The 21501-nt window shown below is 54.1% G+C and overlaps 22 non-coding genes and 2 pseudogenes across 22 annotated transcripts; all 24 read left to right on the forward strand.

Annotated features, from left to right (window-relative positions):
* Positions 1–56: 56 nt before the first annotated feature.
* LOC121679852 lies at positions 57–247 on the forward strand. The gene has a single exon (XR_006021446.1). It is a non-coding gene; the product is annotated as a U2 spliceosomal RNA (small nuclear RNA).
* Positions 248–601: 354 nt separating this feature from the next.
* LOC121679916 lies at positions 602–715 on the forward strand. Its single transcript, XR_006021488.1, has one exon. It is a non-coding gene; the product is annotated as a U5 spliceosomal RNA (small nuclear RNA).
* A 155-nt stretch (positions 716–870) lies between these two features.
* Positions 871–1061, forward strand: LOC121679909. The gene has a single exon (XR_006021486.1). It is a non-coding gene; the product is annotated as a U2 spliceosomal RNA (small nuclear RNA).
* A 362-nt stretch (positions 1062–1423) lies between these two features.
* Positions 1424–1537, forward strand: LOC121679921. Its single transcript, XR_006021489.1, has one exon. It is a non-coding gene; the product is annotated as a U5 spliceosomal RNA (small nuclear RNA).
* A 155-nt stretch (positions 1538–1692) lies between these two features.
* Positions 1693–1883, forward strand: LOC121679959. Its single transcript, XR_006021502.1, has one exon. It is a non-coding gene; the product is annotated as a U2 spliceosomal RNA (small nuclear RNA).
* Positions 1884–2246: 363 nt separating this feature from the next.
* LOC121679925 lies at positions 2247–2360 on the forward strand. Its single transcript, XR_006021491.1, has one exon. It is a non-coding gene; the product is annotated as a U5 spliceosomal RNA (small nuclear RNA).
* Positions 2361–8247: 5887 nt separating this feature from the next.
* On the forward strand, positions 8248–8419 carry LOC121683592 (annotated as a pseudogene).
* Positions 8420–8773: 354 nt separating this feature from the next.
* Positions 8774–8887, forward strand: LOC121679928. The gene has a single exon (XR_006021492.1). It is a non-coding gene; the product is annotated as a U5 spliceosomal RNA (small nuclear RNA).
* Positions 8888–9042: 155 nt separating this feature from the next.
* LOC121680006 lies at positions 9043–9233 on the forward strand. Its single transcript, XR_006021522.1, has one exon. It is a non-coding gene; the product is annotated as a U2 spliceosomal RNA (small nuclear RNA).
* Positions 9234–14778: 5545 nt separating this feature from the next.
* Positions 14779–14967, forward strand: LOC121683560. The gene has a single exon (XR_006022826.1). It is a non-coding gene; the product is annotated as a U2 spliceosomal RNA (small nuclear RNA).
* A 363-nt stretch (positions 14968–15330) lies between these two features.
* Positions 15331–15444, forward strand: LOC121679933. Its single transcript, XR_006021493.1, has one exon. It is a non-coding gene; the product is annotated as a U5 spliceosomal RNA (small nuclear RNA).
* A 155-nt stretch (positions 15445–15599) lies between these two features.
* On the forward strand, positions 15600–15790 carry LOC121680063. Its single transcript, XR_006021540.1, has one exon. It is a non-coding gene; the product is annotated as a U2 spliceosomal RNA (small nuclear RNA).
* Positions 15791–16153: 363 nt separating this feature from the next.
* LOC121679938 lies at positions 16154–16267 on the forward strand. Its single transcript, XR_006021494.1, has one exon. It is a non-coding gene; the product is annotated as a U5 spliceosomal RNA (small nuclear RNA).
* A 155-nt stretch (positions 16268–16422) lies between these two features.
* LOC121680109 lies at positions 16423–16613 on the forward strand. Its single transcript, XR_006021568.1, has one exon. It is a non-coding gene; the product is annotated as a U2 spliceosomal RNA (small nuclear RNA).
* A 362-nt stretch (positions 16614–16975) lies between these two features.
* On the forward strand, positions 16976–17089 carry LOC121679945. The gene has a single exon (XR_006021495.1). It is a non-coding gene; the product is annotated as a U5 spliceosomal RNA (small nuclear RNA).
* A 155-nt stretch (positions 17090–17244) lies between these two features.
* Positions 17245–17435, forward strand: LOC121680171. The gene has a single exon (XR_006021588.1). It is a non-coding gene; the product is annotated as a U2 spliceosomal RNA (small nuclear RNA).
* Positions 17436–17798: 363 nt separating this feature from the next.
* Positions 17799–17912, forward strand: LOC121679952. The gene has a single exon (XR_006021498.1). It is a non-coding gene; the product is annotated as a U5 spliceosomal RNA (small nuclear RNA).
* Positions 17913–18067: 155 nt separating this feature from the next.
* On the forward strand, positions 18068–18258 carry LOC121680230. Its single transcript, XR_006021610.1, has one exon. It is a non-coding gene; the product is annotated as a U2 spliceosomal RNA (small nuclear RNA).
* A 362-nt stretch (positions 18259–18620) lies between these two features.
* Positions 18621–18734, forward strand: LOC121679956. Its single transcript, XR_006021500.1, has one exon. It is a non-coding gene; the product is annotated as a U5 spliceosomal RNA (small nuclear RNA).
* A 155-nt stretch (positions 18735–18889) lies between these two features.
* Positions 18890–19080, forward strand: LOC121680288. Its single transcript, XR_006021639.1, has one exon. It is a non-coding gene; the product is annotated as a U2 spliceosomal RNA (small nuclear RNA).
* A 362-nt stretch (positions 19081–19442) lies between these two features.
* Positions 19443–19556, forward strand: LOC121679963. Its single transcript, XR_006021503.1, has one exon. It is a non-coding gene; the product is annotated as a U5 spliceosomal RNA (small nuclear RNA).
* Positions 19557–19711: 155 nt separating this feature from the next.
* LOC121680321 lies at positions 19712–19902 on the forward strand. Its single transcript, XR_006021654.1, has one exon. It is a non-coding gene; the product is annotated as a U2 spliceosomal RNA (small nuclear RNA).
* Positions 19903–20264: 362 nt separating this feature from the next.
* LOC121679968 lies at positions 20265–20378 on the forward strand. The gene has a single exon (XR_006021504.1). It is a non-coding gene; the product is annotated as a U5 spliceosomal RNA (small nuclear RNA).
* A 155-nt stretch (positions 20379–20533) lies between these two features.
* On the forward strand, positions 20534–20665 carry LOC121684504 (annotated as a pseudogene).
* The last annotated feature ends 836 nt before the right edge of the window (positions 20666–21501 follow it).

The raw sequence follows: 21501 nt of genomic DNA on the forward strand, positions 1-21501 counted from the left end.
TGTGAGCGCGGGGGGCGTCGCTAGAGGGGCCGCCGCACCCCGTGCAGTTGTGGGGTATCGCTTCTCGGCCTTTTGGCTAAGATCAAGTGTAGTATCTGTTCTTATCAGTTTAATATCTGATACGTCCTCTACCCGAGGACCATATATTAATCTGATTTTTGGAACAGGGAGACGGAAGAGGGGCTTGCTCCGTCCGCTCCACGCATCGACCCGGTATTGCAGCGACTCCGGGAACGGTGCACATTCCTTTGACTGTGTAAGAAAAGAACCAACCCAGTGGAACTGACTGACTGACTGACTGACTGACTGACTGTGATGAAATCCTCCTTAGCAGAGCAGACGCAGCAGCAGGAGTCCTTGCCAGGTGTTTTGGCCAACCGCGCCACCTCCCTTTTCGGCCCCTTTTGGGTTTTCCCGCCCTTTTACTCTTTTTTTTTTTTTTTTTTTTTTTTTTTTTTTTTTTTTTTTTTTTTACACATTTAAATTTAAAGGGGATGTTGATACTGCAGTCTTGTTGCCACTGGGCAACGCCTTGGAGTCACCCTCACGTCCACGACCGGCGCCGTTCATGCTCTCCGTCCGGCGTGCCCTGTGGCAGCCATCGCTCGGGTTTCTCTTCATCTCGTACAAATCTTTCGCCTTTTACTAAAGATTTCCGTGGAGGGGAACTGCCCCGAGTTTACGGTATTTTTGGAAGCTCTGCTTCGGCGGAGCTGCACCTGCCTGTCCAAAGTCAAGCGTCGTGGTGTTTTGTTTTGCGGCGGCGGCGGCGGCGGCGGTCCGCTTTTGCTGGCCCCGCCTCCCCCCGTAACCATGTGAGCGCGGGGGGCGTCGCTAGAGGGGCCGCCGCACCCCGTGCAGTTGTGGGGTATCGCTTCTCGGCCTTTTGGCTAAGATCAAGTGTAGTATCTGTTCTTATCAGTTTAATATCTGATACGTCCTCTACCCGAGGACCATATATTAATCTGATTTTTGGAACAGGGAGACGGAAGAGGGGCTTGCTCCGTCCGCTCCACGCATCGACCCGGTATTGCAGCGACTCCGGGAACGGTGCACATTCCTTTGACTGTGTAAGAAAAGAACCAACCCAGTGGAACTGACTGACTGACTGACTGACTGACTGACTGACTGACTGTGATGAAATCCTCCTTAGCAGAGCAGACGCAGCAGCAGGAGTCCTTGCCAGGTGTTTTGGCCAACCGCGCCACCTCCCTTTTCGGCCCCTTTTGGGTTTTCCCGCCCTTTTACTCTTTTTTTTTTTTTTTTTTTTTTTTTTTTTTTTTTTTTTTTTTTTTACACATTTAAATTTAAAGGGGATGTTGATACTGCAGTCTTGTTGCCACTGGGCAACGCCTTGGAGTCACCCTCACGTCCACGACCGGCGCCGTTCATGCTCTCCGTCCGGCGTGCCCTGTGGCAGCCATCGCTCGGGTTTCTCTTCATCTCGTACAAATCTTTCGCCTTTTACTAAAGATTTCCGTGGAGGGGAACTGCCCCGAGTTTACGGTATTTTTGGAAGCTCTGCTTCGGCGGAGCTGCACCTGCCTGTCCAAAGTCAAGCGTCGTGGTGTTTTGTTTTGCGGCGGCGGCGGCGGCGGCGGTCCGCTTTTGCTGGCCCCGCCTCCCCCCGTAACCATGTGAGCGCGGGGGGCGTCGCTAGAGGGGCCGCCGCACCCCGTGCAGTTGTGGGGTATCGCTTCTCGGCCTTTTGGCTAAGATCAAGTGTAGTATCTGTTCTTATCAGTTTAATATCTGATACGTCCTCTACCCGAGGACCATATATTAATCTGATTTTTGGAACAGGGAGACGGAAGAGGGGCTTGCTCCGTCCGCTCCACGCATCGACCCGGTATTGCAGCGACTCCGGGAACGGTGCACATTCCTTTGACTGTGTAAGAAAAGAACCAACCCAGTGGAACTGACTGACTGACTGACTGACTGACTGACTGACTGACTGTGATGAAATCCTCCTTAGCAGAGCAGACGCAGCAGCAGGAGTCCTTGCCAGGTGTTTTGGCCAACCGCGCCACCTCCCTTTTCGGCCCCTTTTGGGTTTTCCCGCCCTTTTACTCTTTTTTTTTTTTTTTTTTTTTTTTTTTTTTTTTTTTTTTTTTTTTTACACATTTAAATTTAAAGGGGATGTTGATACTGCAGTCTTGTTGCCACTGGGCAACGCCTTGGAGTCACCCTCACGTCCACGACCGGCGCCGTTCATGCTCTCCGTCCGGCGTGCCCTGTGGCAGCCATCGCTCGGGTTTCTCTTCATCTCGTACAAATCTTTCGCCTTTTACTAAAGATTTCCGTGGAGGGGAACTGCCCCGAGTTTACGGTATTTTTGGAAGCTCTGCTTCGGCGGAGCTGCACCTGCCTGTCCAAAGTCAAGCGTCGTGGTGTTTTGTTTTGCGGCGGCGGCGGCGGCGGCGGTCCGCTTTTGCTGGCCCCGCCTCCCCCCGTAACCATGTGAGCGCGGGGGGCGTCGCTAGAGGGGCCGCCGCACCCCGTGCAGTTGTGGGGTATCGCTTCTCGGCCTTTTGGCTAAGACAGCGGTCGACTCGCGGTGAGAGGAAGGCGGTCCTTACCTTGTGGTGGTTTGGACACTCTCATCCGGGAGTTATATTGGTTTTGTGTGTTTTTTCTGTCTCAAAAATTACTGTTTTTTCGTTTTGTTTTTTGTACTGTTTTGTGTTTTTTGTCTCTTTTAACAGGTCCAAGCAGCTGCCTCTTCCTTTGGAGTTCCTTTTAAAACAGCAGGCCCAGGTAAGCGCTGTTTAGCTCCTTTTTATTGTGTGGTTTTTAGCTTGTTTTAGCCTAGCCTTTTAGCATAGTTTTTTAGTTAATTTATTGTCTTAAGTATTTATAGTTTTAGTGGTTTTAGTTTAGGTTTAGGCTGGTGGTGCCTCCACCATGTCGGCTGCTCGTGCTGGCATGAGGAGGCACCACAGCGTACGTTTTAATTTCGTGTCAAAAAATGGAAGGCTAATGGAGATGTCCAGATTGGACTTTTCAAGAAAGTGTGTCCAACAGATGCTTGGTTTTAATGCTAGTGAACTGAATTGTTTGGTGACTCTGCCTGGGAACAAGGGATTTGATGTTAGCTTTCGCTCGGCTTCACTGCTTAATAGTTTTTGGCAACGGTTTGTTACTTGTAAAGACCAGCTCTCCATGTTTGAAGTTGAGAAACTTTCGGACAATTCACAAAAAGTGGTGATTGTTAGAATGTTCAATGAAACTGTGACTGGGGAAGACATTAGCACATGGCTGGCTAGATTTTGCGCGGTTCGTAGCCCACCAGTTAAGGTTTTGGACGAGGACGGCATTTGGAACTGCTCGTGGAGAGTTCCCATTAAACAATGGGAAGACCCGAGCAGTTACCTAGGCCTCCGTCAGATTCCGTCTATGATTGTGTTGGGAGAGAACCGGGGCTACATTCATTACCAAGGGATGCCTAAGCTGTGTCGCAAATGCGGCCAGCTTGGGCATCTTGCCGAAGCGTGCCAGGAAATTGTATGCAGGAAGTGTAGAGAAATTGGGCATCTTTTCGAAGATTGCACAAATGGCAGAAAGTGTAATCTCTGTGGAGTTTCATCCCATCTCTACAGAGATTGCCCTAGCTCCTTTGCCAACAAGCTAAAGGCTACCAAAATGGCCGCCATGGCCGCCCGGCCGCATGGCCCAGAACAAGAACAGGAAGAGAAGGACGAAATGGAGGAAGGGGTGGTCCCTGAAGTTTTGGAGGGAAACCTCCAGTCAGCTTCAGGGACTAGCCGGGCGGCTACGAGCAAAGCTAACACCCAGGCAGAGTCAGAGCACGGATTGGAGGCCACACCCTCCCAGCTGGGAAAGGAGATGGAGCAGGCGGAGGAGGAGCCTGAAGGAGAAAAGGAAGCCCCGCCTCCCGAAACCGCTGAGGAGGTGAGTGTGGCCTCTGAGGGGGTTGAAGCACCTGCTTCACTCCCCAATGCGCAGCATAAGAGACCTTTAGAATCTCCTCTGTCAGAAATGACAGAGAAGAGAAACCGGGTGATACTGTCTTCAGATAGTTCCTCTTCGGAAGATCTGAATCGACTGTGGCCCGGTGGACGTGAAGTGTCTTTTATGCGGATGGCGCTCAGAGCATCCACGCCAAGGGCAACGCAAGAGTTTTTCTCTGCCGAGCCCGACGCTGGAGACACCAGTGACCCTTCTGAACCAAATTCAATGGTCATAAAGGAGGAGCAGGTGTCACAGGAGATCAACCCTGGTTGATCTCCACTTGTTTTAAAAACATGTCTCTGTAGTGTCTTAACTCTGTCGTGTTCATTTTTATCATACTGCTCATGAGTCTCACAATCTCAACAATCAATGTAAGAAGTGTGAAGACTCTAGTGAGAGCTCAGAGCATTTTATCCCTGTTGAGCACTCTGAATGCAGATATATTTCTGCTGCAAGAGTGCTCCTTGCCTTTTTTAAAGAACTACAGCAAGTGGGAACAGATGTGGACCCCGGGACCCTCCATATGGAGCGGGTCCAATTTTAACAGAGCGGACGGGGTCGCCATCTTGATCAAGAATCCACACATCTCGGTGAAGGGCAGCACAGTGGTGAGACCCGGGCGGGCCCTTTTAACCCACTTGACTGTTTTAGACAGGGATTTTAATGTTCTTAATGTGTATGGTTTTAATGATAAACACGACCGACACGACCTTTTAATAGAACTGCAGCCCCACATGCTAGGGAGGGCTCCCCTAGTGGTCGGAGGGGATTTTAACTGTGTTTTAAGTAGACAAGACAGAAAGAAGGTGGGGGAGGATTTTAAATTAGACAAAACATCCGGGGTTTTAAACAACATAATTAAAGATTTTAACTTAGTCGACTGTTACAGAAAAGTGCATCCACGGGAGGAGGGCTTCACCTGGCACAGTGGTGACGGCGCCCGAGCCTCCCGTATCGACTATGTTTTAACAAGAGATTGCCCGCCCACGGATGCTACATTGACCCCCCTCTTCTTTTCAGATCACTGCATGCTCTCCTGCACCCTTTCACTCCCCACAGGTGTGACTGTAGGTGGAGGGCTGTGGAGGCTGAACTGCTCCCTGTTACAGGATGAGGAGATAGCTAGAGAATACAGGGAGCAGTTTAGCCTCTGGCAGACTCTCCAAGACCTTTACGATTCACGAGCACACTGGTGGGAAATGGTGAAGGGTAGGACCAAGACTTTTTTTAAGATGAAAGGTAAGGACAAAAAAGAAAGAGAGAGGAGGTGCATGTTGGGGCTGCAAAAGAGACTACAGAGATATTTTAACCTTTTAAACGAAGGATTGGATTTTAGTGAAGAAATAAAAAGAGTGAAAAATGAAATGTCAGTTTTAGCCGAACAACAGAGTAAGGGAACAATTTTAAGAAGTAAAGAAAAAGAAATGGAAGAAGGTGAAAAATGTACAAGGTTTTTTTTTAAGAAAATAATTTCCAGAGGGGGTGGGATAATGAAATTAAAAGAAGAAGGGAGGGAAGAAACCTGCATAGAGGGAATTTTAAAAATAGTAGAAGAATTTTATGGGGACCTCTATGCAGAAAAAAACGTACATCTAGAAATAATGGAAGAAGTTTTAGAGTTCTTAAGGTCAACAGTTTTAAATCAGAAGTTTTTAACGGAAGATTTTACATTGGTCGAAATTTTAAAATGTCTTAAAGGTTTTAAAACAGGAAAGTGCCCGGGAGAGGATGGACTCCCCGTGGAATTTTATGTTACCTTTTATGACATTTTAGCCAATGACATGTTGACTGTTTTTAAAGAATTTGACGAACTCGACCGACTTCCTGACAGCTTTAGGATAGGGATAGTTTCATTACTTCACAAAAAAGGTGACAGGACTGACTTAAAGAATTGGAGACCAATCACACTTTTAAATTTTGATTGTAAACTTTTTAGCAGACTTTTAGCACTACGTATGTCAACTGTTTTAGAGGACGTGATCCACCCGGATCAAGTCTGTGCCGTACCTGGAAGGAGGATCACGGACAGCCTAGTGCTGGTCCGGGACGCCATCTGTTTTGCGAGAGACAGACATATTAGGCTTCTAGTACTAAATTTAGACTTTGAGAAAGCTTTTGATCGGGTCTCGCACCAGTACCTTTTAAAGGTACTGCAAAAAATGGGGTTTCCAGGGAGGTTTTTAAAGTGGGTGGGTTTGCTGTATACAGAAATATACAGCAGAATTCGCGTAAATGGGCACCTTACAAATGCGCTTAGTGTGCGCTCTGGCGTCCGCCAGGGGTGTCCGTTATCCCCACTCCTGTTCGTTGCATGCATCGAGCCGCTGGCACAGATATTGAGAAGGGACAAATGGATCAAAGGACTTGACTTGCCAGGTGGACTGACCGCGACATGCACTCTCTACATGGACGACGTGACCCTTTTATTAAACGACGTTTTATCGGCCCAAAGAGCACTCGACTTGACTGACTGGTACGGAAGGGCCTCGGGCGCCAAGCTCAATAGGAGCAAGTCCGAGGCCCAGCTCTTTGGGCCGTGGGGTGACGTAAGACCAAATCTGGCAGTAAATTTTAAACAGACGGACATAAGGATTTTAGGCATTAAATTTGACAATGAGGGTGGTGGACGGGGCAACTGGACTGACGCGTTAGGGAAAGTGAGACAACGACTGGGGTTCTGGGGACTAAGACAGTTGACGTTTGAAGGTAAGGTTTTAATCTTCAAAGCAGTTATCTTACCTTTGTTTTTATTACTGTGTTCTGTTTTTAGCCCCCCCAGGAGCTTTCTTTTAGGTGTGGAGAGAGCGGTGTTTTATTTCATGTGGGGGTCCAAGTGGGAAAGACTAAGGAGGGAGGTCCTGAAGAAAAGACCTGAGAACGGAGGAAAGGGCCTCCCAGACCCCCACCTGTTTTTAGGAGCCCATTTCACCGCCCTCCACATCAGATACGCGACGGCCCCATCCGGAGACAGCAAGACAACAGCCCTGGCCCGGTTCTGGATGGGGTCGTACCTGAGAAAACTGAAAATTTTAAATACTGATCTTAAACGTCCAGTTGCTTTTAACCTGCCCCCTCAATATGTTTTTATCAAAAAGTTTTTAATGAGATTTGACTTAGAGGGGCAGGATGTCACCATTTTAACTAAAGCAAAATCTCTTGTCTCCCTTGTGCAGGACCGGGAAGCAGTGAGCCCCGTTCCCGGCCTCACACTCAGTGAGGCCAAGCAGGCTTGGAGGAACGCTGCCCACCCCGCCCTCCAGAACAAGCTGAAGGATCTGGCGTGGATGGCGCTCCATGAGGTCCTCCCGGTCAGAGCCGTGATGCACTCCCGGGGCATGGCCAGAACCAACACCTGCCCGCGGCCAGGATGCGGCCAACCTGAGACCGTGCGGCACCTGCTCTGGGAGTGCGGCGTGGCGAGGGACCTGTGGGCCGATACCGGCCCCCTGCAATGCCCGAGCCTGCCAGCAGGGGAGGTTCCCCCAAGCTACCATCTAGTGGTCAGCGGGGTGGGCCAGGGCGCCACCACCATCCCAGCCGCCGACTTCGCCGCGCTCTGGCTCACCCTAAACTGCATAAAAGCCGCACTGTGGACCTCCCGCAACCTGCTGGTGGGGAAGCGCGTGACGGTGCCCCTGCCAGCGTTACGGCGGCTGGTGACATCTACGCGGCAGGAGGCGCCGCACGTCGCCATTCGGAGGAGGGGGCCGGGGTCACTAACAGAAGGTTCCCGCCCCCCACGGCTGCTGGCTCCCGCCGACGCACCCCCACCACTACCATCACGGGACGGAGCAGCGGGCGGAGGGGAGGACCTCCACTGGGCGCATCCGCGCTTGCCTCGCTCTTCTGGAGAGCGGGGTGGAGCCTCTTGTTAGTGGCTCACCCCGGTCCGGCACAACAGAGACCTTTTAATTGACTCTTATTGCATTTTATTACATTTGGAACTCTTTTAAAAGCGTGGACTTTTAACATCCTTTTACACAAACATGAACTTTTAAACACACACATGGACTTTGCACACACAGACACAGTTTTAAAACAAAAATGGCTTTTATAGACAAATGATTTTATTTTTGTAAAAAATGTGCTGTGAAAAATGATAAAAATGTAAAATGTGAAATGAAAATGCAAAATGTGAAAAGAATGAAAACCATGTGATGTGATGATAATGTGATGAAATGATGAAAGAAAAATGAAAATGTACCACAAAGAAAATCCATGAAATGTAACAAAACAAATCAAAATGTAATGCAAAAACATGAGTTTGTGACAATAAAAGTTTTCCAAAGGAAAATCTGTTCTTATCAGTTTAATATCTGATACGTCCTCTACCCGAGGACCATATATTAATCTGATTTTTGGAACAGGGAGACGGAAGAGGGGCTTGCTCCGTCCGCTCCACGCATCGACCCGGTATTGCAGCGACTCCGGGAACGGTGCACATTCCTTTGACTGTGTAAGAAAAGAACCAACCCAGTGGAACTGACTGACTGACTGACTGACTGACTGACTGTGATGAAATCCTCCTTAGCAGAGCAGACGCAGCAGCAGGAGTCCTTGCCAGGTGTTTTGGCCAACCGCGCCACCTCCCTTTTCGGCCCCTTTTGGGTTTTCCCGCCCTTTTACTCTTTTTTTTTTTTTTTTTTTTTTTTTTTTTTTTTTTTTTTTTTTTTACACATTTAAATTTAAAGGGGATGTTGATACTGCAGTCTTGTTGCCACTGGGCAACGCCTTGGAGTCACCCTCACGTCCACGACCGGCGCCGTTCATGCTCTCCGTCCGGCGTGCCCTGTGGCAGCCATCGCTCGGGTTTCTCTTCATCTCGTACAAATCTTTCGCCTTTTACTAAAGATTTCCGTGGAGGGGAACTGCCCCGAGTTTACGGTATTTTTGGAAGCTCTGCTTCGGCGGAGCTGCACCTGCCTGTCCAAAGTCAAGCGTCGTGGTGTTTTGTTTTGCGGCGGCGGCGGCGGCGGCGGTCCGCTTTTGCTGGCCCCGCCTCCCCCCGTAACCATGTGAGCGCGGGGGGCGTCGCTAGAGGGGCCGCCGCACCCCGTGCAGTTGTGGGGTATCGCTTCTCGGCCTTTTGGCTAAGATCAAGTGTAGTATCTGTTCTTATCAGTTTAATATCTGATACGTCCTCTACCCGAGGACCATATATTAATCTGATTTTTGGAACAGGGAGACGGAAGAGGGGCTTGCTCCGTCCGCTCCACGCATCGACCCGGTATTGCAGCGACTCCGGGAACGGTGCACATTCCTTTGACTGTGTAAGAAAAGAACCAACCCAGTGGAACTGACTGACTGACTGACTGACTGACTGACTGACTGACTGTGATGAAATCCTCCTTAGCAGAGCAGACGCAGCAGCAGGAGTCCTTGCCAGGTGTTTTGGCCAACCGCGCCACCTCCCTTTTCGGCCCCTTTTGGGTTTTCCCGCCCTTTTACTCTTTTTTTTTTTTTTTTTTTTTTTTTTTTTTTTTTTTTTTTTTTTTTTACACATTTAAATTTAAAGGGGATGTTGATACTGCAGTCTTGTTGCCACTGGGCAACGCCTTGGAGTCACCCTCACGTCCACGACCGGCGCCGTTCATGCTCTCCGTCCGGCGTGCCCTGTGGCAGCCATCGCTCGGGTTTCTCTTCATCTCGTACAAATCTTCGAGCATGGAAAAGGAGAGAGCGACGGTGTCGGCCTTTAAGGTGCGACTAAAAAATACGGTCAGGATCGAGCTTACTAAGGATGCAGCAGCGGCAGTTCGGGATAGGTTTAGGCAGTTCTTCATCACCTCGGTGATTCTTCGGGAGACGTTTGGCCTGAGTCCTAGGGAGGTTTTCTGCGTCCAGCCGGTGGTGAGCCAAGGTTTTTTTGATTTATCTTTTTTTGATCTGCGGAAGTGTCGGAGTTTTCAGGAGGAGTGGAGGGCGAAGGAGGACCTGCCGGCGCTCCAGGGGTTGCGGCTGGTGCCCCTGTTTCAACAGGAGTTCATACCGCTGACAATCCACCTGTACAACCCTTTCGTCCCGGACGAGGATGTCGAGGCGTTCCTAAGGACCCAGGTAGAGGAGGTGAGGGGCGGGACGAAGATATGTGACCAGTTCGGCTTCTGGCTCGGGAAGAGGCGGTACGCAGTCCGGCTCCGGATGGACACCACGAGGCTGGGTGAGTTCTTGCACCCCCCCGGCAGTTTCTCGCTTGGACCGGACCGGGGTTATTTGACGTACCCTGGGCAGCTCGTCTACTGTCGGCGGTGCGGGGGCCAAGGCCACGAGAAGGCTGCCTGTTCAGGACAGCGGTGTCGTTTCTGCCAGGAGGAAGGCCACGTGTCGTCGGCGTGCACCGCACCGAAGAGGTGCTCCCTGTGTGGCAGCTTGGAGCACCTTTTTCGTGGCTGCCCGGTGAGGCCGCGGACCTATGCGTCGGTCCTGCAGGGTCCTGCGGGCTGTGGGGGTGAGGAACTGGTCGAGGAGGCGGAAGGTGCCGTGCGACCAAGCGTTGGGACTTACCAGGAGCAGGAGGAGGTCGTGGAGCCTGTTAGCATCGGGCTAGATGCCGAGCTAACCGACGGAGCACATGGCCCTCTGGCATCGCCGGAGCTCCCCCTGGTGGCTGCTGAGGGGGCGGCGCCCGCGCTCAGCACTTTGTTTTCCGGGTCCATAGGTGATAGTCCTATTTCGGACTGGGCGGAGGAAGTAGAGGGCCGGGAGGACGACGCCTCGTGCGACGGCAGTGGGCAGGGGCCCCGCGGGGGCAAGCGGCCGCATGGAGATTCGGAGGAGGAGCAGCCGTACAAGGTGGTGGCGAGAGACGGTCCCCAGGATGGAGCGGGCCCGGCGGAGGTGCAGTCGGATGGCTCCTCGCCCGTTGTGGTGTGCTGCGTGGAGGGGTCGGCGTCGCCCGGGCAGGCCTCTGCCTCATCGGAGTCTTCGGGGTCGGGGGAGTCGTTGTCATCGGGCTCCCCCCCCCCGGGGGGAGAGGATGAGGTCTCCAGCCCGGGGCTCTACAGTGGGACGTTGGAGAGGAAGGCCGGGCCGGCCCCGCGGGGGGACCTTTTGGCCGCCCGGATCCTGGACGCTTCGGTGCCACAGTCGGAGGGTAAGCTCCCGCATCCCTTGCAGCCCGCCGTGGCTGAGGGTGATCCCGGGGGGGGGGGAGTGGAGGGCAGCCCTCATGGTGACTCATGATGCTGATGTGGACTTGTGTGTTAAGGTGGACGGTGGGGCTGTGGACTCTTTGGGGTTGTGTTGGGTTGGGTATTGTGTGTGGGGAGGGGGGAGGGGGGGTGCGGGGTGTGTGGGTTTTTGTATGATGGCATGTCTCCGGGTGGAGTCCCTGAACGTTCGGGGAATGCGGATGCCACTGCGGAGGGCGGCGGTTTTCGCGGCTGCCGGGGACAGGGGTTTTAATGTGATGTTTGTGCAAGAGTGCCATGTGGGGGGTCCGGGGGATGTTAAGATGTTTAAAGCGGGGTGGACATGGGGTCCTTCTGTGTGGGGGGGTGGGAATGTGCATGCAGATGGGGTGGGTATTTTGTTTAGAGGGTGGGATTTTTTTTTGGACTCTGTGTGGGAGCCTGTGCCGGGGAGGGTGTTGGTGGTGGATGCAAGGTGGAGGGGGGCCGCGCTGCGGCTCATTAATGTGTACGCACCAAGTGCTGTGGGGGAGCGGCGGGGTTTCCTCCAGAAGGTGGCCCCGCTCCTTTATACGGGGAGGGTTGTGGTTCTGGGGGGGGATTTTAATGTGTCCCTAGAGAGAGCTCCGGGGGGGGATTTGGGTTCTTTGTTACAGGACTTCCTGTTACAGGACTGTTTTAGGGCGGCCGGGGATGGGTCGGCAGGGGTGACCTGGAGTAACTCGAGGGGGGACGAGTCACGCCTGGACTATATCTTTGTCCCCAAGGTGCTGGGGGTCCGGGACTTCCGGGTTGAGCCGGTCTGGCTGTCTGACCATTGCGTGGTGGGGGTGGAGGTGGTGCTGCCGGGGGTGGGGAGGGGGCGCGGCCGGGGGGCCTGGCGGTTTAATGTCGGGTTCCTAGAGGAGGCGGCCTTCTGCCAGGCCTTTCGGCAGCTGTATGTGGGGTGGAGGAGTATGAAGGGGCTATTCGACTCCTTGGGCGAGTGGTGGGAGGGAGTCAAGGCCCGGATCGGGAGTTTTTGCCGCACATGGGGGAGGGAGCGGGCGCAGGAGAAGAGGGGGGAGGCTAATGAGTGGGCGGCGGAACTGAGGAGGATGTGGTGGGCGGGGGAGCTGGCTTCACCGGCGGGCCGCGCTCGGGCGGCAGTCCTGCGCGGTAGGCTAGACAATTTTTTTATGGCGGAGGCCAAGGCCCTTTTGGTGGGGTCGGGTGTGAGGGGGTGCCTGTCGGGCGAGACCCCGTCCAAGGCGTTTTTCGCCGAGGTGCGCACAAGGCAGGAGCGGTGCGCTATAGAGGCCCTGCAGGGGCCTGGGGGGCGGGTTACAGGGGAGGAGGAGATTTTGGAGGCCGCCAGGGAGTACTATCAGGACCTCTTCAGCGAGCGGGAGAGGGACGAGGCCCTGGCGGACAGGTTCTTGGGGGGGCTAGAGTCAAGGCTGTCGGCGGAGGACCGGCAGGCCTTGGAGGCGGGCATTACGGAGGGGGAGGCCGAGGAGGCGATGAGGTCTCTGAGGCTGGGCCGGGCGCCGGGGGGCGATGGCCTCCCGGTGGAATTTTACAGGTCCTTTTGGGATCTGGTGGGGCAGGACTTGGTGGGGGTGTTTGGGGACTGTTTTAGCGGGGGGGTGCTGCCAGCCTCAATGCGGGCCGGGCTGGTCTCCCTCATTTTTAAGAAAGGGTGCAGGGAACAGCTGGCAAATTGGCGCCCTATCACGGTCCTGACAGCGGACGTGAAGATCCTGTCCAAGGTCCTGACCCGTAGGTTGGGGAGGGTTATGGGTACGGTGGTCCACCCGGACCAGACTTGTGGGGTGCCGGGGAGAGCGTGCAGCCTGAACCTGGTCCTGGTGAGGGATGTGGTCAGCTGGGCGGACGTGAGAGGTCTCCCGCTGGCCCTCCTGAGCCTGGACCAGGAAAAGGCGTTCGACCGGGTGCAGCACTCCTTTCTGTTCCGGGTTCTGGACCGGATGGGGTTTGGGCCGGTGTTCGTGGCCTGGATCCGGCTGCTGTATGTGGATGCGGTTAGCCGGATCAGGATTAATGGCTCCGTTTCGGGGGTGGTGCGGCAGGTGGGGGGTGTCCGACAGGGCTGCCCCCTGTCCCCACTCCTGTACGTCCTGACCCTGGAGGCCCTGATGGCGGGGCTGAGGGCGGAGCCGAGCATCGAAGGGGTGCATCTCCCGGGGGGTGGGGGGGAGGTTGCTAAAGTGGCTGGGTACGCGGACGACCTGACCCTCTTTATCACTACTGATAGGGGGTTTGGGGCCGTTGTTCGGGTGGTAGAGGAGTTTGGGAGGGCGTCCGGGGCAAAGGTCAACTTGGGCAAGTCTGCGGCCCTGTGCCTGGGCCCGTGGAGTTCCAGGGTGGAGGTCCCGGGGGGTTTCAGGGTGGCCGAGGATGCAATCCGGGTACTGGGGGTGGATTTCTGTCGGAGCGAGGCCCCGGTGAAGAACTGGGAGGTTCTTCTGGGGGCGGTGGGGAGGCGGCTGGCGAGGTGGAGGAGTAGGCCGCTGTCCCTAACGGGCAGGGTGATGGTGGTTAAGGCCGACGTGCTGCCTTGTCTGAACCACCTGGCGTACGTGTACCCGGTGCCGTTCCATATCGGGCGGAGACTGGAGAGGGCAGTCTTCTCTTTTATTTGGGGGGGCTCGGCGGAGTTTGTGAATCGTGCTTTGATGTACCGAGATGTGCGGGAGGGGGGGAGGGGGGTGCCCTGCCTGCCGGTGAAGCTGCTGTGCCTGCACAGCTCTTTCCATGCGCGGCTGGTGGTGGGGGACACAACGCATAAGGCTGGCATTTTGGCGAGGTACTGGTTGGGGCTGGCTTTGCGGCGGCTGAGGCCGCTGAGCGCAACATCCCCCTGGTCCTGGGACTCCCCATGGTGGTACACTCGGGTCCGGGACTTTGTGCGGGCCCGGGAGTGGTGCCTGGAGGACGGTCTGGTGCTGGATCACCGGAGGTTGTATGGGGAGGCCATGAGGCGGGACCTGGCGTCAGAGCCACTGCCTGCGTGCCCCAGGGCATCGGGGTGGCTCTTTCTGCAGCCGGCGTTCTTACATCCGGGGGGTAGGGATCTGAACTGGCTGGCGGCGCTCAATAGGCTGCCGGTCAGGGAACGGATTTGTCGGCTGTGGGGGAGGGGGCGGCCGGGGTGTGCCATGGGGTGTGGGGAGGTCGAGACGGTGTCACACGTGTTCTGGGGGTGTAGGGAGGCAGCGCGGGTGTGGGGTAGGGTGAAGGAGTGGGTGGGCCCGGGGTTTGGGGGGTTTTTGGTGGAGGAGCTGGTGGTGAGCGGGGTGGGTCTGGCCCAGTTGGGCTCAGACGTCAGAAGGGTGGTGTGGGCGGTGGGAACGGAGGTGAAAAGGGCCTTGTGGGAGCGGCGGAAGGACTCCATCCGCACCCTGGCTCCCCAGGGAACTCCAGAGGCTGTGTTTTACAGGGTGAAGTGGAGGGTGGAGACGTATGTCAGGGGTTTTGGGAAGGAGGAGGGGAGGGGGGAGATGGAGAGGGTGTGGGGTCCTCTGGCAAGTGGGGTGGTGTTGTGAGGGGGGAGGGGGGTTTGGGGTTTTTCTTGTTTTTTCCTTTCTATTTTCCTTTTTTTTGGGCCATCGAGAACTGTGTGATGGCGGATGTGTGTATATGTATCGTGTGTTAATGTGGGCCTAGGGCCTGGTTTGGTTTGGTGAATAAACTTCAATATAAAAAAAAATCTGTTCTTATCAGTTTAATATCTGATACGTCCTCTACCCGAGGACCATATATTAATCTGATTTTTGGAACAGGGAGACGGAAGAGGGGCTTGCTCCGTCCGCTCCACGCATCGACCCGGTATTGCAGCGACTCCGGGAACGGTGCACATTCCTTTGACTGTGTAAGAAAAGAACCAACCCAGTGGAACTGACTGACTGACTGACTGACTGACTGACTGACTGACTGTGATGAAATCCTCCTTAGCAGAGCAGACGCAGCAGCAGGAGTCCTTGCCAGGTGTTTTGGCCAACCGCGCCACCTCCCTTTTCGGCCCCTTTTGGGTTTTCCCGCCCTTTTACTCTTTTTTTTTTTTTTTTTTTTTTTTTTTTTTTTTTTTTTTTTTTTTTACACATTTAAATTTAAAGGGGATGTTGATACTGCAGTCTTGTTGCCACTGGGCAACGCCTTGGAGTCACCCTCACGTCCACGACCGGCGCCGTTCATGCTCTCCGTCCGGCGTGCCCTGTGGCAGCCATCGCTCGGGTTTCTCTTCATCTCGTACAAATCTTTCGCCTTTTACTAAAGATTTCCGTGGAGGGGAACTGCCCCGAGTTTACGGTATTTTTGGAAGCTCTGCTTCGGCGGAGCTGCACCTGCCTGTCCAAAGTCAAGCGTCGTGGTGTTTTGTTTTGCGGCGGCGGCGGCGGCGGCGGTCCGCTTTTGCTGGCCCCGCCTCCCCCCGTAACCATGTGAGCGCGGGGGGCGTCGCTAGAGGGGCCGCCGCACCCCGTGCAGTTGTGGGGTATCGCTTCTCGGCCTTTTGGCTAAGATCAAGTGTAGTATCTGTTCTTATCAGTTTAATATCTGATACGTCCTCTACCCGAGGACCATATATTAATCTGATTTTTGGAACAGGGAGACGGAAGAGGGGCTTGCTCCGTCCGCTCCACGCATCGACCCGGTATTGCAGCGACTCCGGGAACGGTGCACATTCCTTTGACTGTGTAAGAAAAGAACCAACCCAGTGGAACTGACTGACTGACTGACTGACTGACTGACTGACTGACTGTGATGAAATCCTCCTTAGCAGAGCAGACGCAGCAGCAGGAGTCCTTGCCAGGTGTTTTGGCCAACCGCGCCACCTCCCTTTTCGGCCCCTTTTGGGTTTTCCCGCCCTTTTACTCTTTTTTTTTTTTTTTTTTTTTTTTTTTTTTTTTTTTTTTTTTTTTTACACATTTAAATTTAAAGGGGATGTTGATACTGCAGTCTTGTTGCCACTGGGCAACGCCTTGGAGTCACCCTCACGTCCACGACCGGCGCCGTTCATGCTCTCCGTCCGGCGTGCCCTGTGGCAGCCATCGCTCGGGTTTCTCTTCATCTCGTACAAATCTTTCGCCTTTTACTAAAGATTTCCGTGGAGGGGAACTGCCCCGAGTTTACGGTATTTTTGGAAGCTCTGCTTCGGCGGAGCTGCACCTGCCTGTCCAAAGTCAAGCGTCGTGGTGTTTTGTTTTGCGGCGGCGGCGGCGGCGGCGGTCCGCTTTTGCTGGCCCCGCCTCCCCCCGTAACCATGTGAGCGCGGGGGGCGTCGCTAGAGGGGCCGCCGCACCCCGTGCAGTTGTGGGGTATCGCTTCTCGGCCTTTTGGCTAAGATCAAGTGTAGTATCTGTTCTTATCAGTTTAATATCTGATACGTCCTCTACCCGAGGACCATATATTAATCTGATTTTTGGAACAGGGAGACGGAAGAGGGGCTTGCTCCGTCCGCTCCACGCATCGACCCGGTATTGCAGCGACTCCGGGAACGGTGCACATTCCTTTGACTGTGTAAGAAAAGAACCAACCCAGTGGAACTGACTGACTGACTGACTGACTGACTGACTGACTGACTGTGATGAAATCCTCCTTAGCAGAGCAGACGCAGCAGCAGGAGTCCTTGCCAGGTGTTTTGGCCAACCGCGCCACCTCCCTTTTCGGCCCCTTTTGGGTTTTCCCGCCCTTTTACTCTTTTTTTTTTTTTTTTTTTTTTTTTTTTTTTTTTTTTTTTTTTTTACACATTTAAATTTAAAGGGGATGTTGATACTGCAGTCTTGTTGCCACTGGGCAACGCCTTGGAGTCACCCTCACGTCCACGACCGGCGCCGTTCATGCTCTCCGTCCGGCGTGCCCTGTGGCAGCCATCGCTCGGGTTTCTCTTCATCTCGTACAAATCTTTCGCCTTTTACTAAAGATTTCCGTGGAGGGGAACTGCCCCGAGTTTACGGTATTTTTGGAAGCTCTGCTTCGGCGGAGCTGCACCTGCCTGTCCAAAGTCAAGCGTCGTGGTGTTTTGTTTTGCGGCGGCGGCGGCGGCGGCGGTCCGCTTTTGCTGGCCCCGCCTCCCCCCGTAACCATGTGAGCGCGGGGGGCGTCGCTAGAGGGGCCGCCGCACCCCGTGCAGTTGTGGGGTATCGCTTCTCGGCCTTTTGGCTAAGATCAAGTGTAGTATCTGTTCTTATCAGTTTAATATCTGATACGTCCTCTACCCGAGGACCATATATTAATCTGATTTTTGGAACAGGGAGACGGAAGAGGGGCTTGCTCCGTCCGCTCCACGCATCGACCCGGTATTGCAGCGACTCCGGGAACGGTGCACATTCCTTTGACTGTGTAAGAAAAGAACCAACCCAGTGGAACTGACTGACTGACTGACTGACTGACTGACTGACTGACTGTGATGAAATCCTCCTTAGCAGAGCAGACGCAGCAGCAGGAGTCCTTGCCAGGTGTTTTGGCCAACCGCGCCACCTCCCTTTTCGGCCCCTTTTGGGTTTTCCCGCCCTTTTACTCTTTTTTTTTTTTTTTTTTTTTTTTTTTTTTTTTTTTTTTTTTTTTTACACATTTAAATTTAAAGGGGATGTTGATACTGCAGTCTTGTTGCCACTGGGCAACGCCTTGGAGTCACCCTCACGTCCACGACCGGCGCCGTTCATGCTCTCCGTCCGGCGTGCCCTGTGGCAGCCATCGCTCGGGTTTCTCTTCATCTCGTACAAATCTTTCGCCTTTTACTAAAGATTTCCGTGGAGGGGAACTGCCCCGAGTTTACGGTATTTTTGGAAGCTCTGCTTCGGCGGAGCTGCACCTGCCTGTCCAAAGTCAAGCGTCGTGGTGTTTTGTTTTGCGGCGGCGGCGGCGGCGGCGGTCCGCTTTTGCTGGCCCCGCCTCCCCCCGTAACCATGTGAGCGCGGGGGGCGTCGCTAGAGGGGCCGCCGCACCCCGTGCAGTTGTGGGGTATCGCTTCTCGGCCTTTTGGCTAAGATCAAGTGTAGTATCTGTTCTTATCAGTTTAATATCTGATACGTCCTCTACCCGAGGACCATATATTAATCTGATTTTTGGAACAGGGAGACGGAAGAGGGGCTTGCTCCGTCCGCTCCACGCATCGACCCGGTATTGCAGCGACTCCGGGAACGGTGCACATTCCTTTGACTGTGTAAGAAAAGAACCAACCCAGTGGAACTGACTGACTGACTGACTGACTGACTGACTGACTGACTGTGATGAAATCCTCCTTAGCAGAGCAGACGCAGCAGCAGGAGTCCTTGCCAGGTGTTTTGGCCAACCGCGCCACCTCCCTTTTCGGCCCCTTTTGGGTTTTCCCGCCCTTTTACTCTTTTTTTTTTTTTTTTTTTTTTTTTTTTTTTTTTTTTTTTTTTTTACACATTTAAATTTAAAGGGGATGTTGATACTGCAGTCTTGTTGCCACTGGGCAACGCCTTGGAGTCACCCTCACGTCCACGACCGGCGCCGTTCATGCTCTCCGTCCGGCGTGCCCTGTGGCAGCCATCGCTCGGGTTTCTCTTCATCTCGTACAAATCTTTCGCCTTTTACTAAAGATTTCCGTGGAGGGGAACTGCCCCGAGTTTACGGTATTTTTGGAAGCTCTGCTTCGGCGGAGCTGCACCTGCCTGTCCAAAGTCAAGCGTCGTGGTGTTTTGTTTTGCGGCGGCGGCGGCGGCGGCGGTCCGCTTTTGCTGGCCCCGCCTCCCCCCGTAACCATGTGAGCGCGGGGGGCGTCGCTAGAGGGGCCGCCGCACCCCGTGCAGTTGTGGGGTATCGCTTCTCGGCCTTTTGGCTAAGATCAAGTGTAGTATCTGTTCTTATCAGTTTAATATCTGATACGTCCTCTACCCGAGGACCATATATTAATCTGATTTTTGGAACAGGGAGACGGAAGAGGGGCTTGCTCCGTCCGCTCCACGCATCGACCCGGTATTGCAGCGACTCCGGGAACGGTGCACATTCCTTTGACTGTGTAAGAAAAGAACCAACCCAGTGGAACTGACTGACTGACTGACTGACTGACTGACTGACTGACTGTGATGAAATCCTCCTTAGCAGAGCAGACGCAGCAGCAGGAGTCCTTGCCAGGTGTTTTGGCCAACCGCGCCACCTCCCTTTTCGGCCCCTTTTGGGTTTTCCCGCCCTTTTACTCTTTTTTTTTTTTTTTTTTTTTTTTTTTTTTTTTTTTTTTTTTTTTACACATTTAAATTTAAAGGGGATGTTGATACTGCAGTCTTGTTGCCACTGGGCAACGCCTTGGAGTCACCCTCACGTCCACGACCGGCGCCGTTCATGCTCTCCGTCCGGCGTGCCCTGTGGCAGCCATCGCTCGGGTTTCTCTTCATCTCGTACAAATCTTTCGCCTTTTACTAAAGATTTCCGTGGAGGGGAACTGCCCCGAGTTTACGGTATTTTTGGAAGCTCTGCTTCGGCGGAGCTGCACCTGCCTGTCCAAAGTCAAGCGTCGTGGTGTTTTGTTTTGCGGCGGCGGCGGCGGCGGCGGTCCGCTTTTGCTGGCCCCGCCTCCCCCCGTAACCATGTGAGCGCGGGGGGCGTCGCTAGAGGGGCCGCCGCACCCCGTGCAGTTGTGGGGTATCGCTTCTCGGCCTTTTGGCTAAGATCAAGTGTAGTATCTGTTCTTATCAGTTTAATATCTGATACGTCCTCTACCCGAGGACCATATATTAATCTGATTTTTGGAACAGGGAGACGGAAGAGGGGCTTGCTCCGTCCGCTCCACGCATCGACCCGGTATTGCAGCGACTCCGGGAACGGTGCACATTCCTTTGACTGTGTAAGAAAAGAACCAACCCAGTGGAACTGACTGACTGACTGACTGACTGACTGACTGACTGACTGTGATGAAATCCTCCTTAGCAGAGCAGACGCAGCAGCAGGAGTCCTTGCCAGGTGTTTTGGCCAACCGCGCCACCTCCCTTTTCGGCCCCTTTTGGGTTTTCCCGCCCTTTTACTCTTTTTTTTTTTTTTTTTTTTTTTTTTTTTTTTTTTTTTTTTTTTTACACATTTAAATTTAAAGGGGATGTTGATACTGCAGTCTTGTTGCCACTGGGCAACGCCTTGGAGTCACCCTCACGTCCACGACCGGCGCCGTTCATGCTCTCCGTCCGGCGTGCCCTGTGGCAGCCATCGCTCGGGTTTCTCTTCATCTCGTACAAATCTTTCGCCTTTTACTAAAGATTTCCGTGGAGGGGAACTGCCCCGAGTTTACGGTATTTTTGGAAGCTCTGCTTCGGCGGAGCTGCACCTGCCTGTCCAAAGTCAAGCGTCGTGGTGTTTTGTTTTGCGGCGGCGGCGGCGGCGGCGGTCCGCTTTTGCTGGCCCCGCCTCCCCCCGTAACCATGTGAGCGCGGGGGGCGTCGCTAGAGGGGCCGCCGCACCCCGTGCAGTTGTGGGGTATCGCTTCTCGGCCTTTTGGCTAAGATCAAGTGTAGTATCTGTTCTTATCCACGGGGATTACCCGAGGCAGCGATGGTGGACGTAGTGGACGAGGGGAAGGGGATACCGAGGCAGGCTATCCGGTACCTGATCCCGGAGGCAAGGAGAGCGGAGTTGGACCGGGCGGGATTTGGAGAGGTGATTCTCAAGGGCGTGTTGGGATTATCGGGAGACGATGTGCTGTGCCTGCAGGACTACCCGGCGATGGGGTGGCATGATGTCACCTTTAAGACGGAGGAGGACCTGCGCGTCGCCTACGGGAAGGGGAATGATGACGTACGGATTACAGGGATCAAGCGCAGGAGATGGAACGATATCAGTACGGTGGTGGTGCAGGTGTTCAACCCGCACGTGTTGGAGCCGGACTTGCGGTGGTTCCTGAGCCGGTATTGCAGCGCGGTGACTAAGGGGCAGAAGGTCGTGGACGCTAACGGATTTTGGACTGGAAAGTGGAGGTACAGTGTGTGTTTTCGTGTTTCTGGGGGCCGCCAGCTGCGGCCTCCACATTTGTTTGCTCTGGGGTCGGACCGTGGGAGGGTGTTTTTGCCGGACTTGCCAAATGTTTGTTGGGGATGTGGGGAAGAGGGACACCTGAGGAGTGAATGTGTTGCGCAGCGGTGTATTCGTTGTGGGGTGGTGGGGCATTTGGTGAAGGACTGCGGGGAGAAAAGGGAGTGTTCACTGTGCAGGGCTAAGGATCACCTCTTTCGGAGGTGCCCCAAGAGACAGAGCTATGCGGGAGCGGTGGTGGGACAATCTGGTGGTGGGAGGGTTTCTGTTTCCCCCGCAGGGGCTCCTGTGGTGGCTGGTGTGTTGGAGCGGAGGTCGACTGGACTGGCGGTGGCTGGTACGAGTGGAGTAACGGGAGCTGCAGTGTCTGCTGGTGGTGCGGGAGCTGGGCCGCATGGTGGCTGCCGGGTGGCTACGG

Source organism: Alosa sapidissima, chromosome 1, assembly GCF_018492685.1.
Source record: "Alosa sapidissima isolate fAloSap1 chromosome 1, fAloSap1.pri, whole genome shotgun sequence".
NCBI classification, from domain to species: Eukaryota; Metazoa; Chordata; class Actinopteri; order Clupeiformes; family Clupeidae; genus Alosa; species Alosa sapidissima.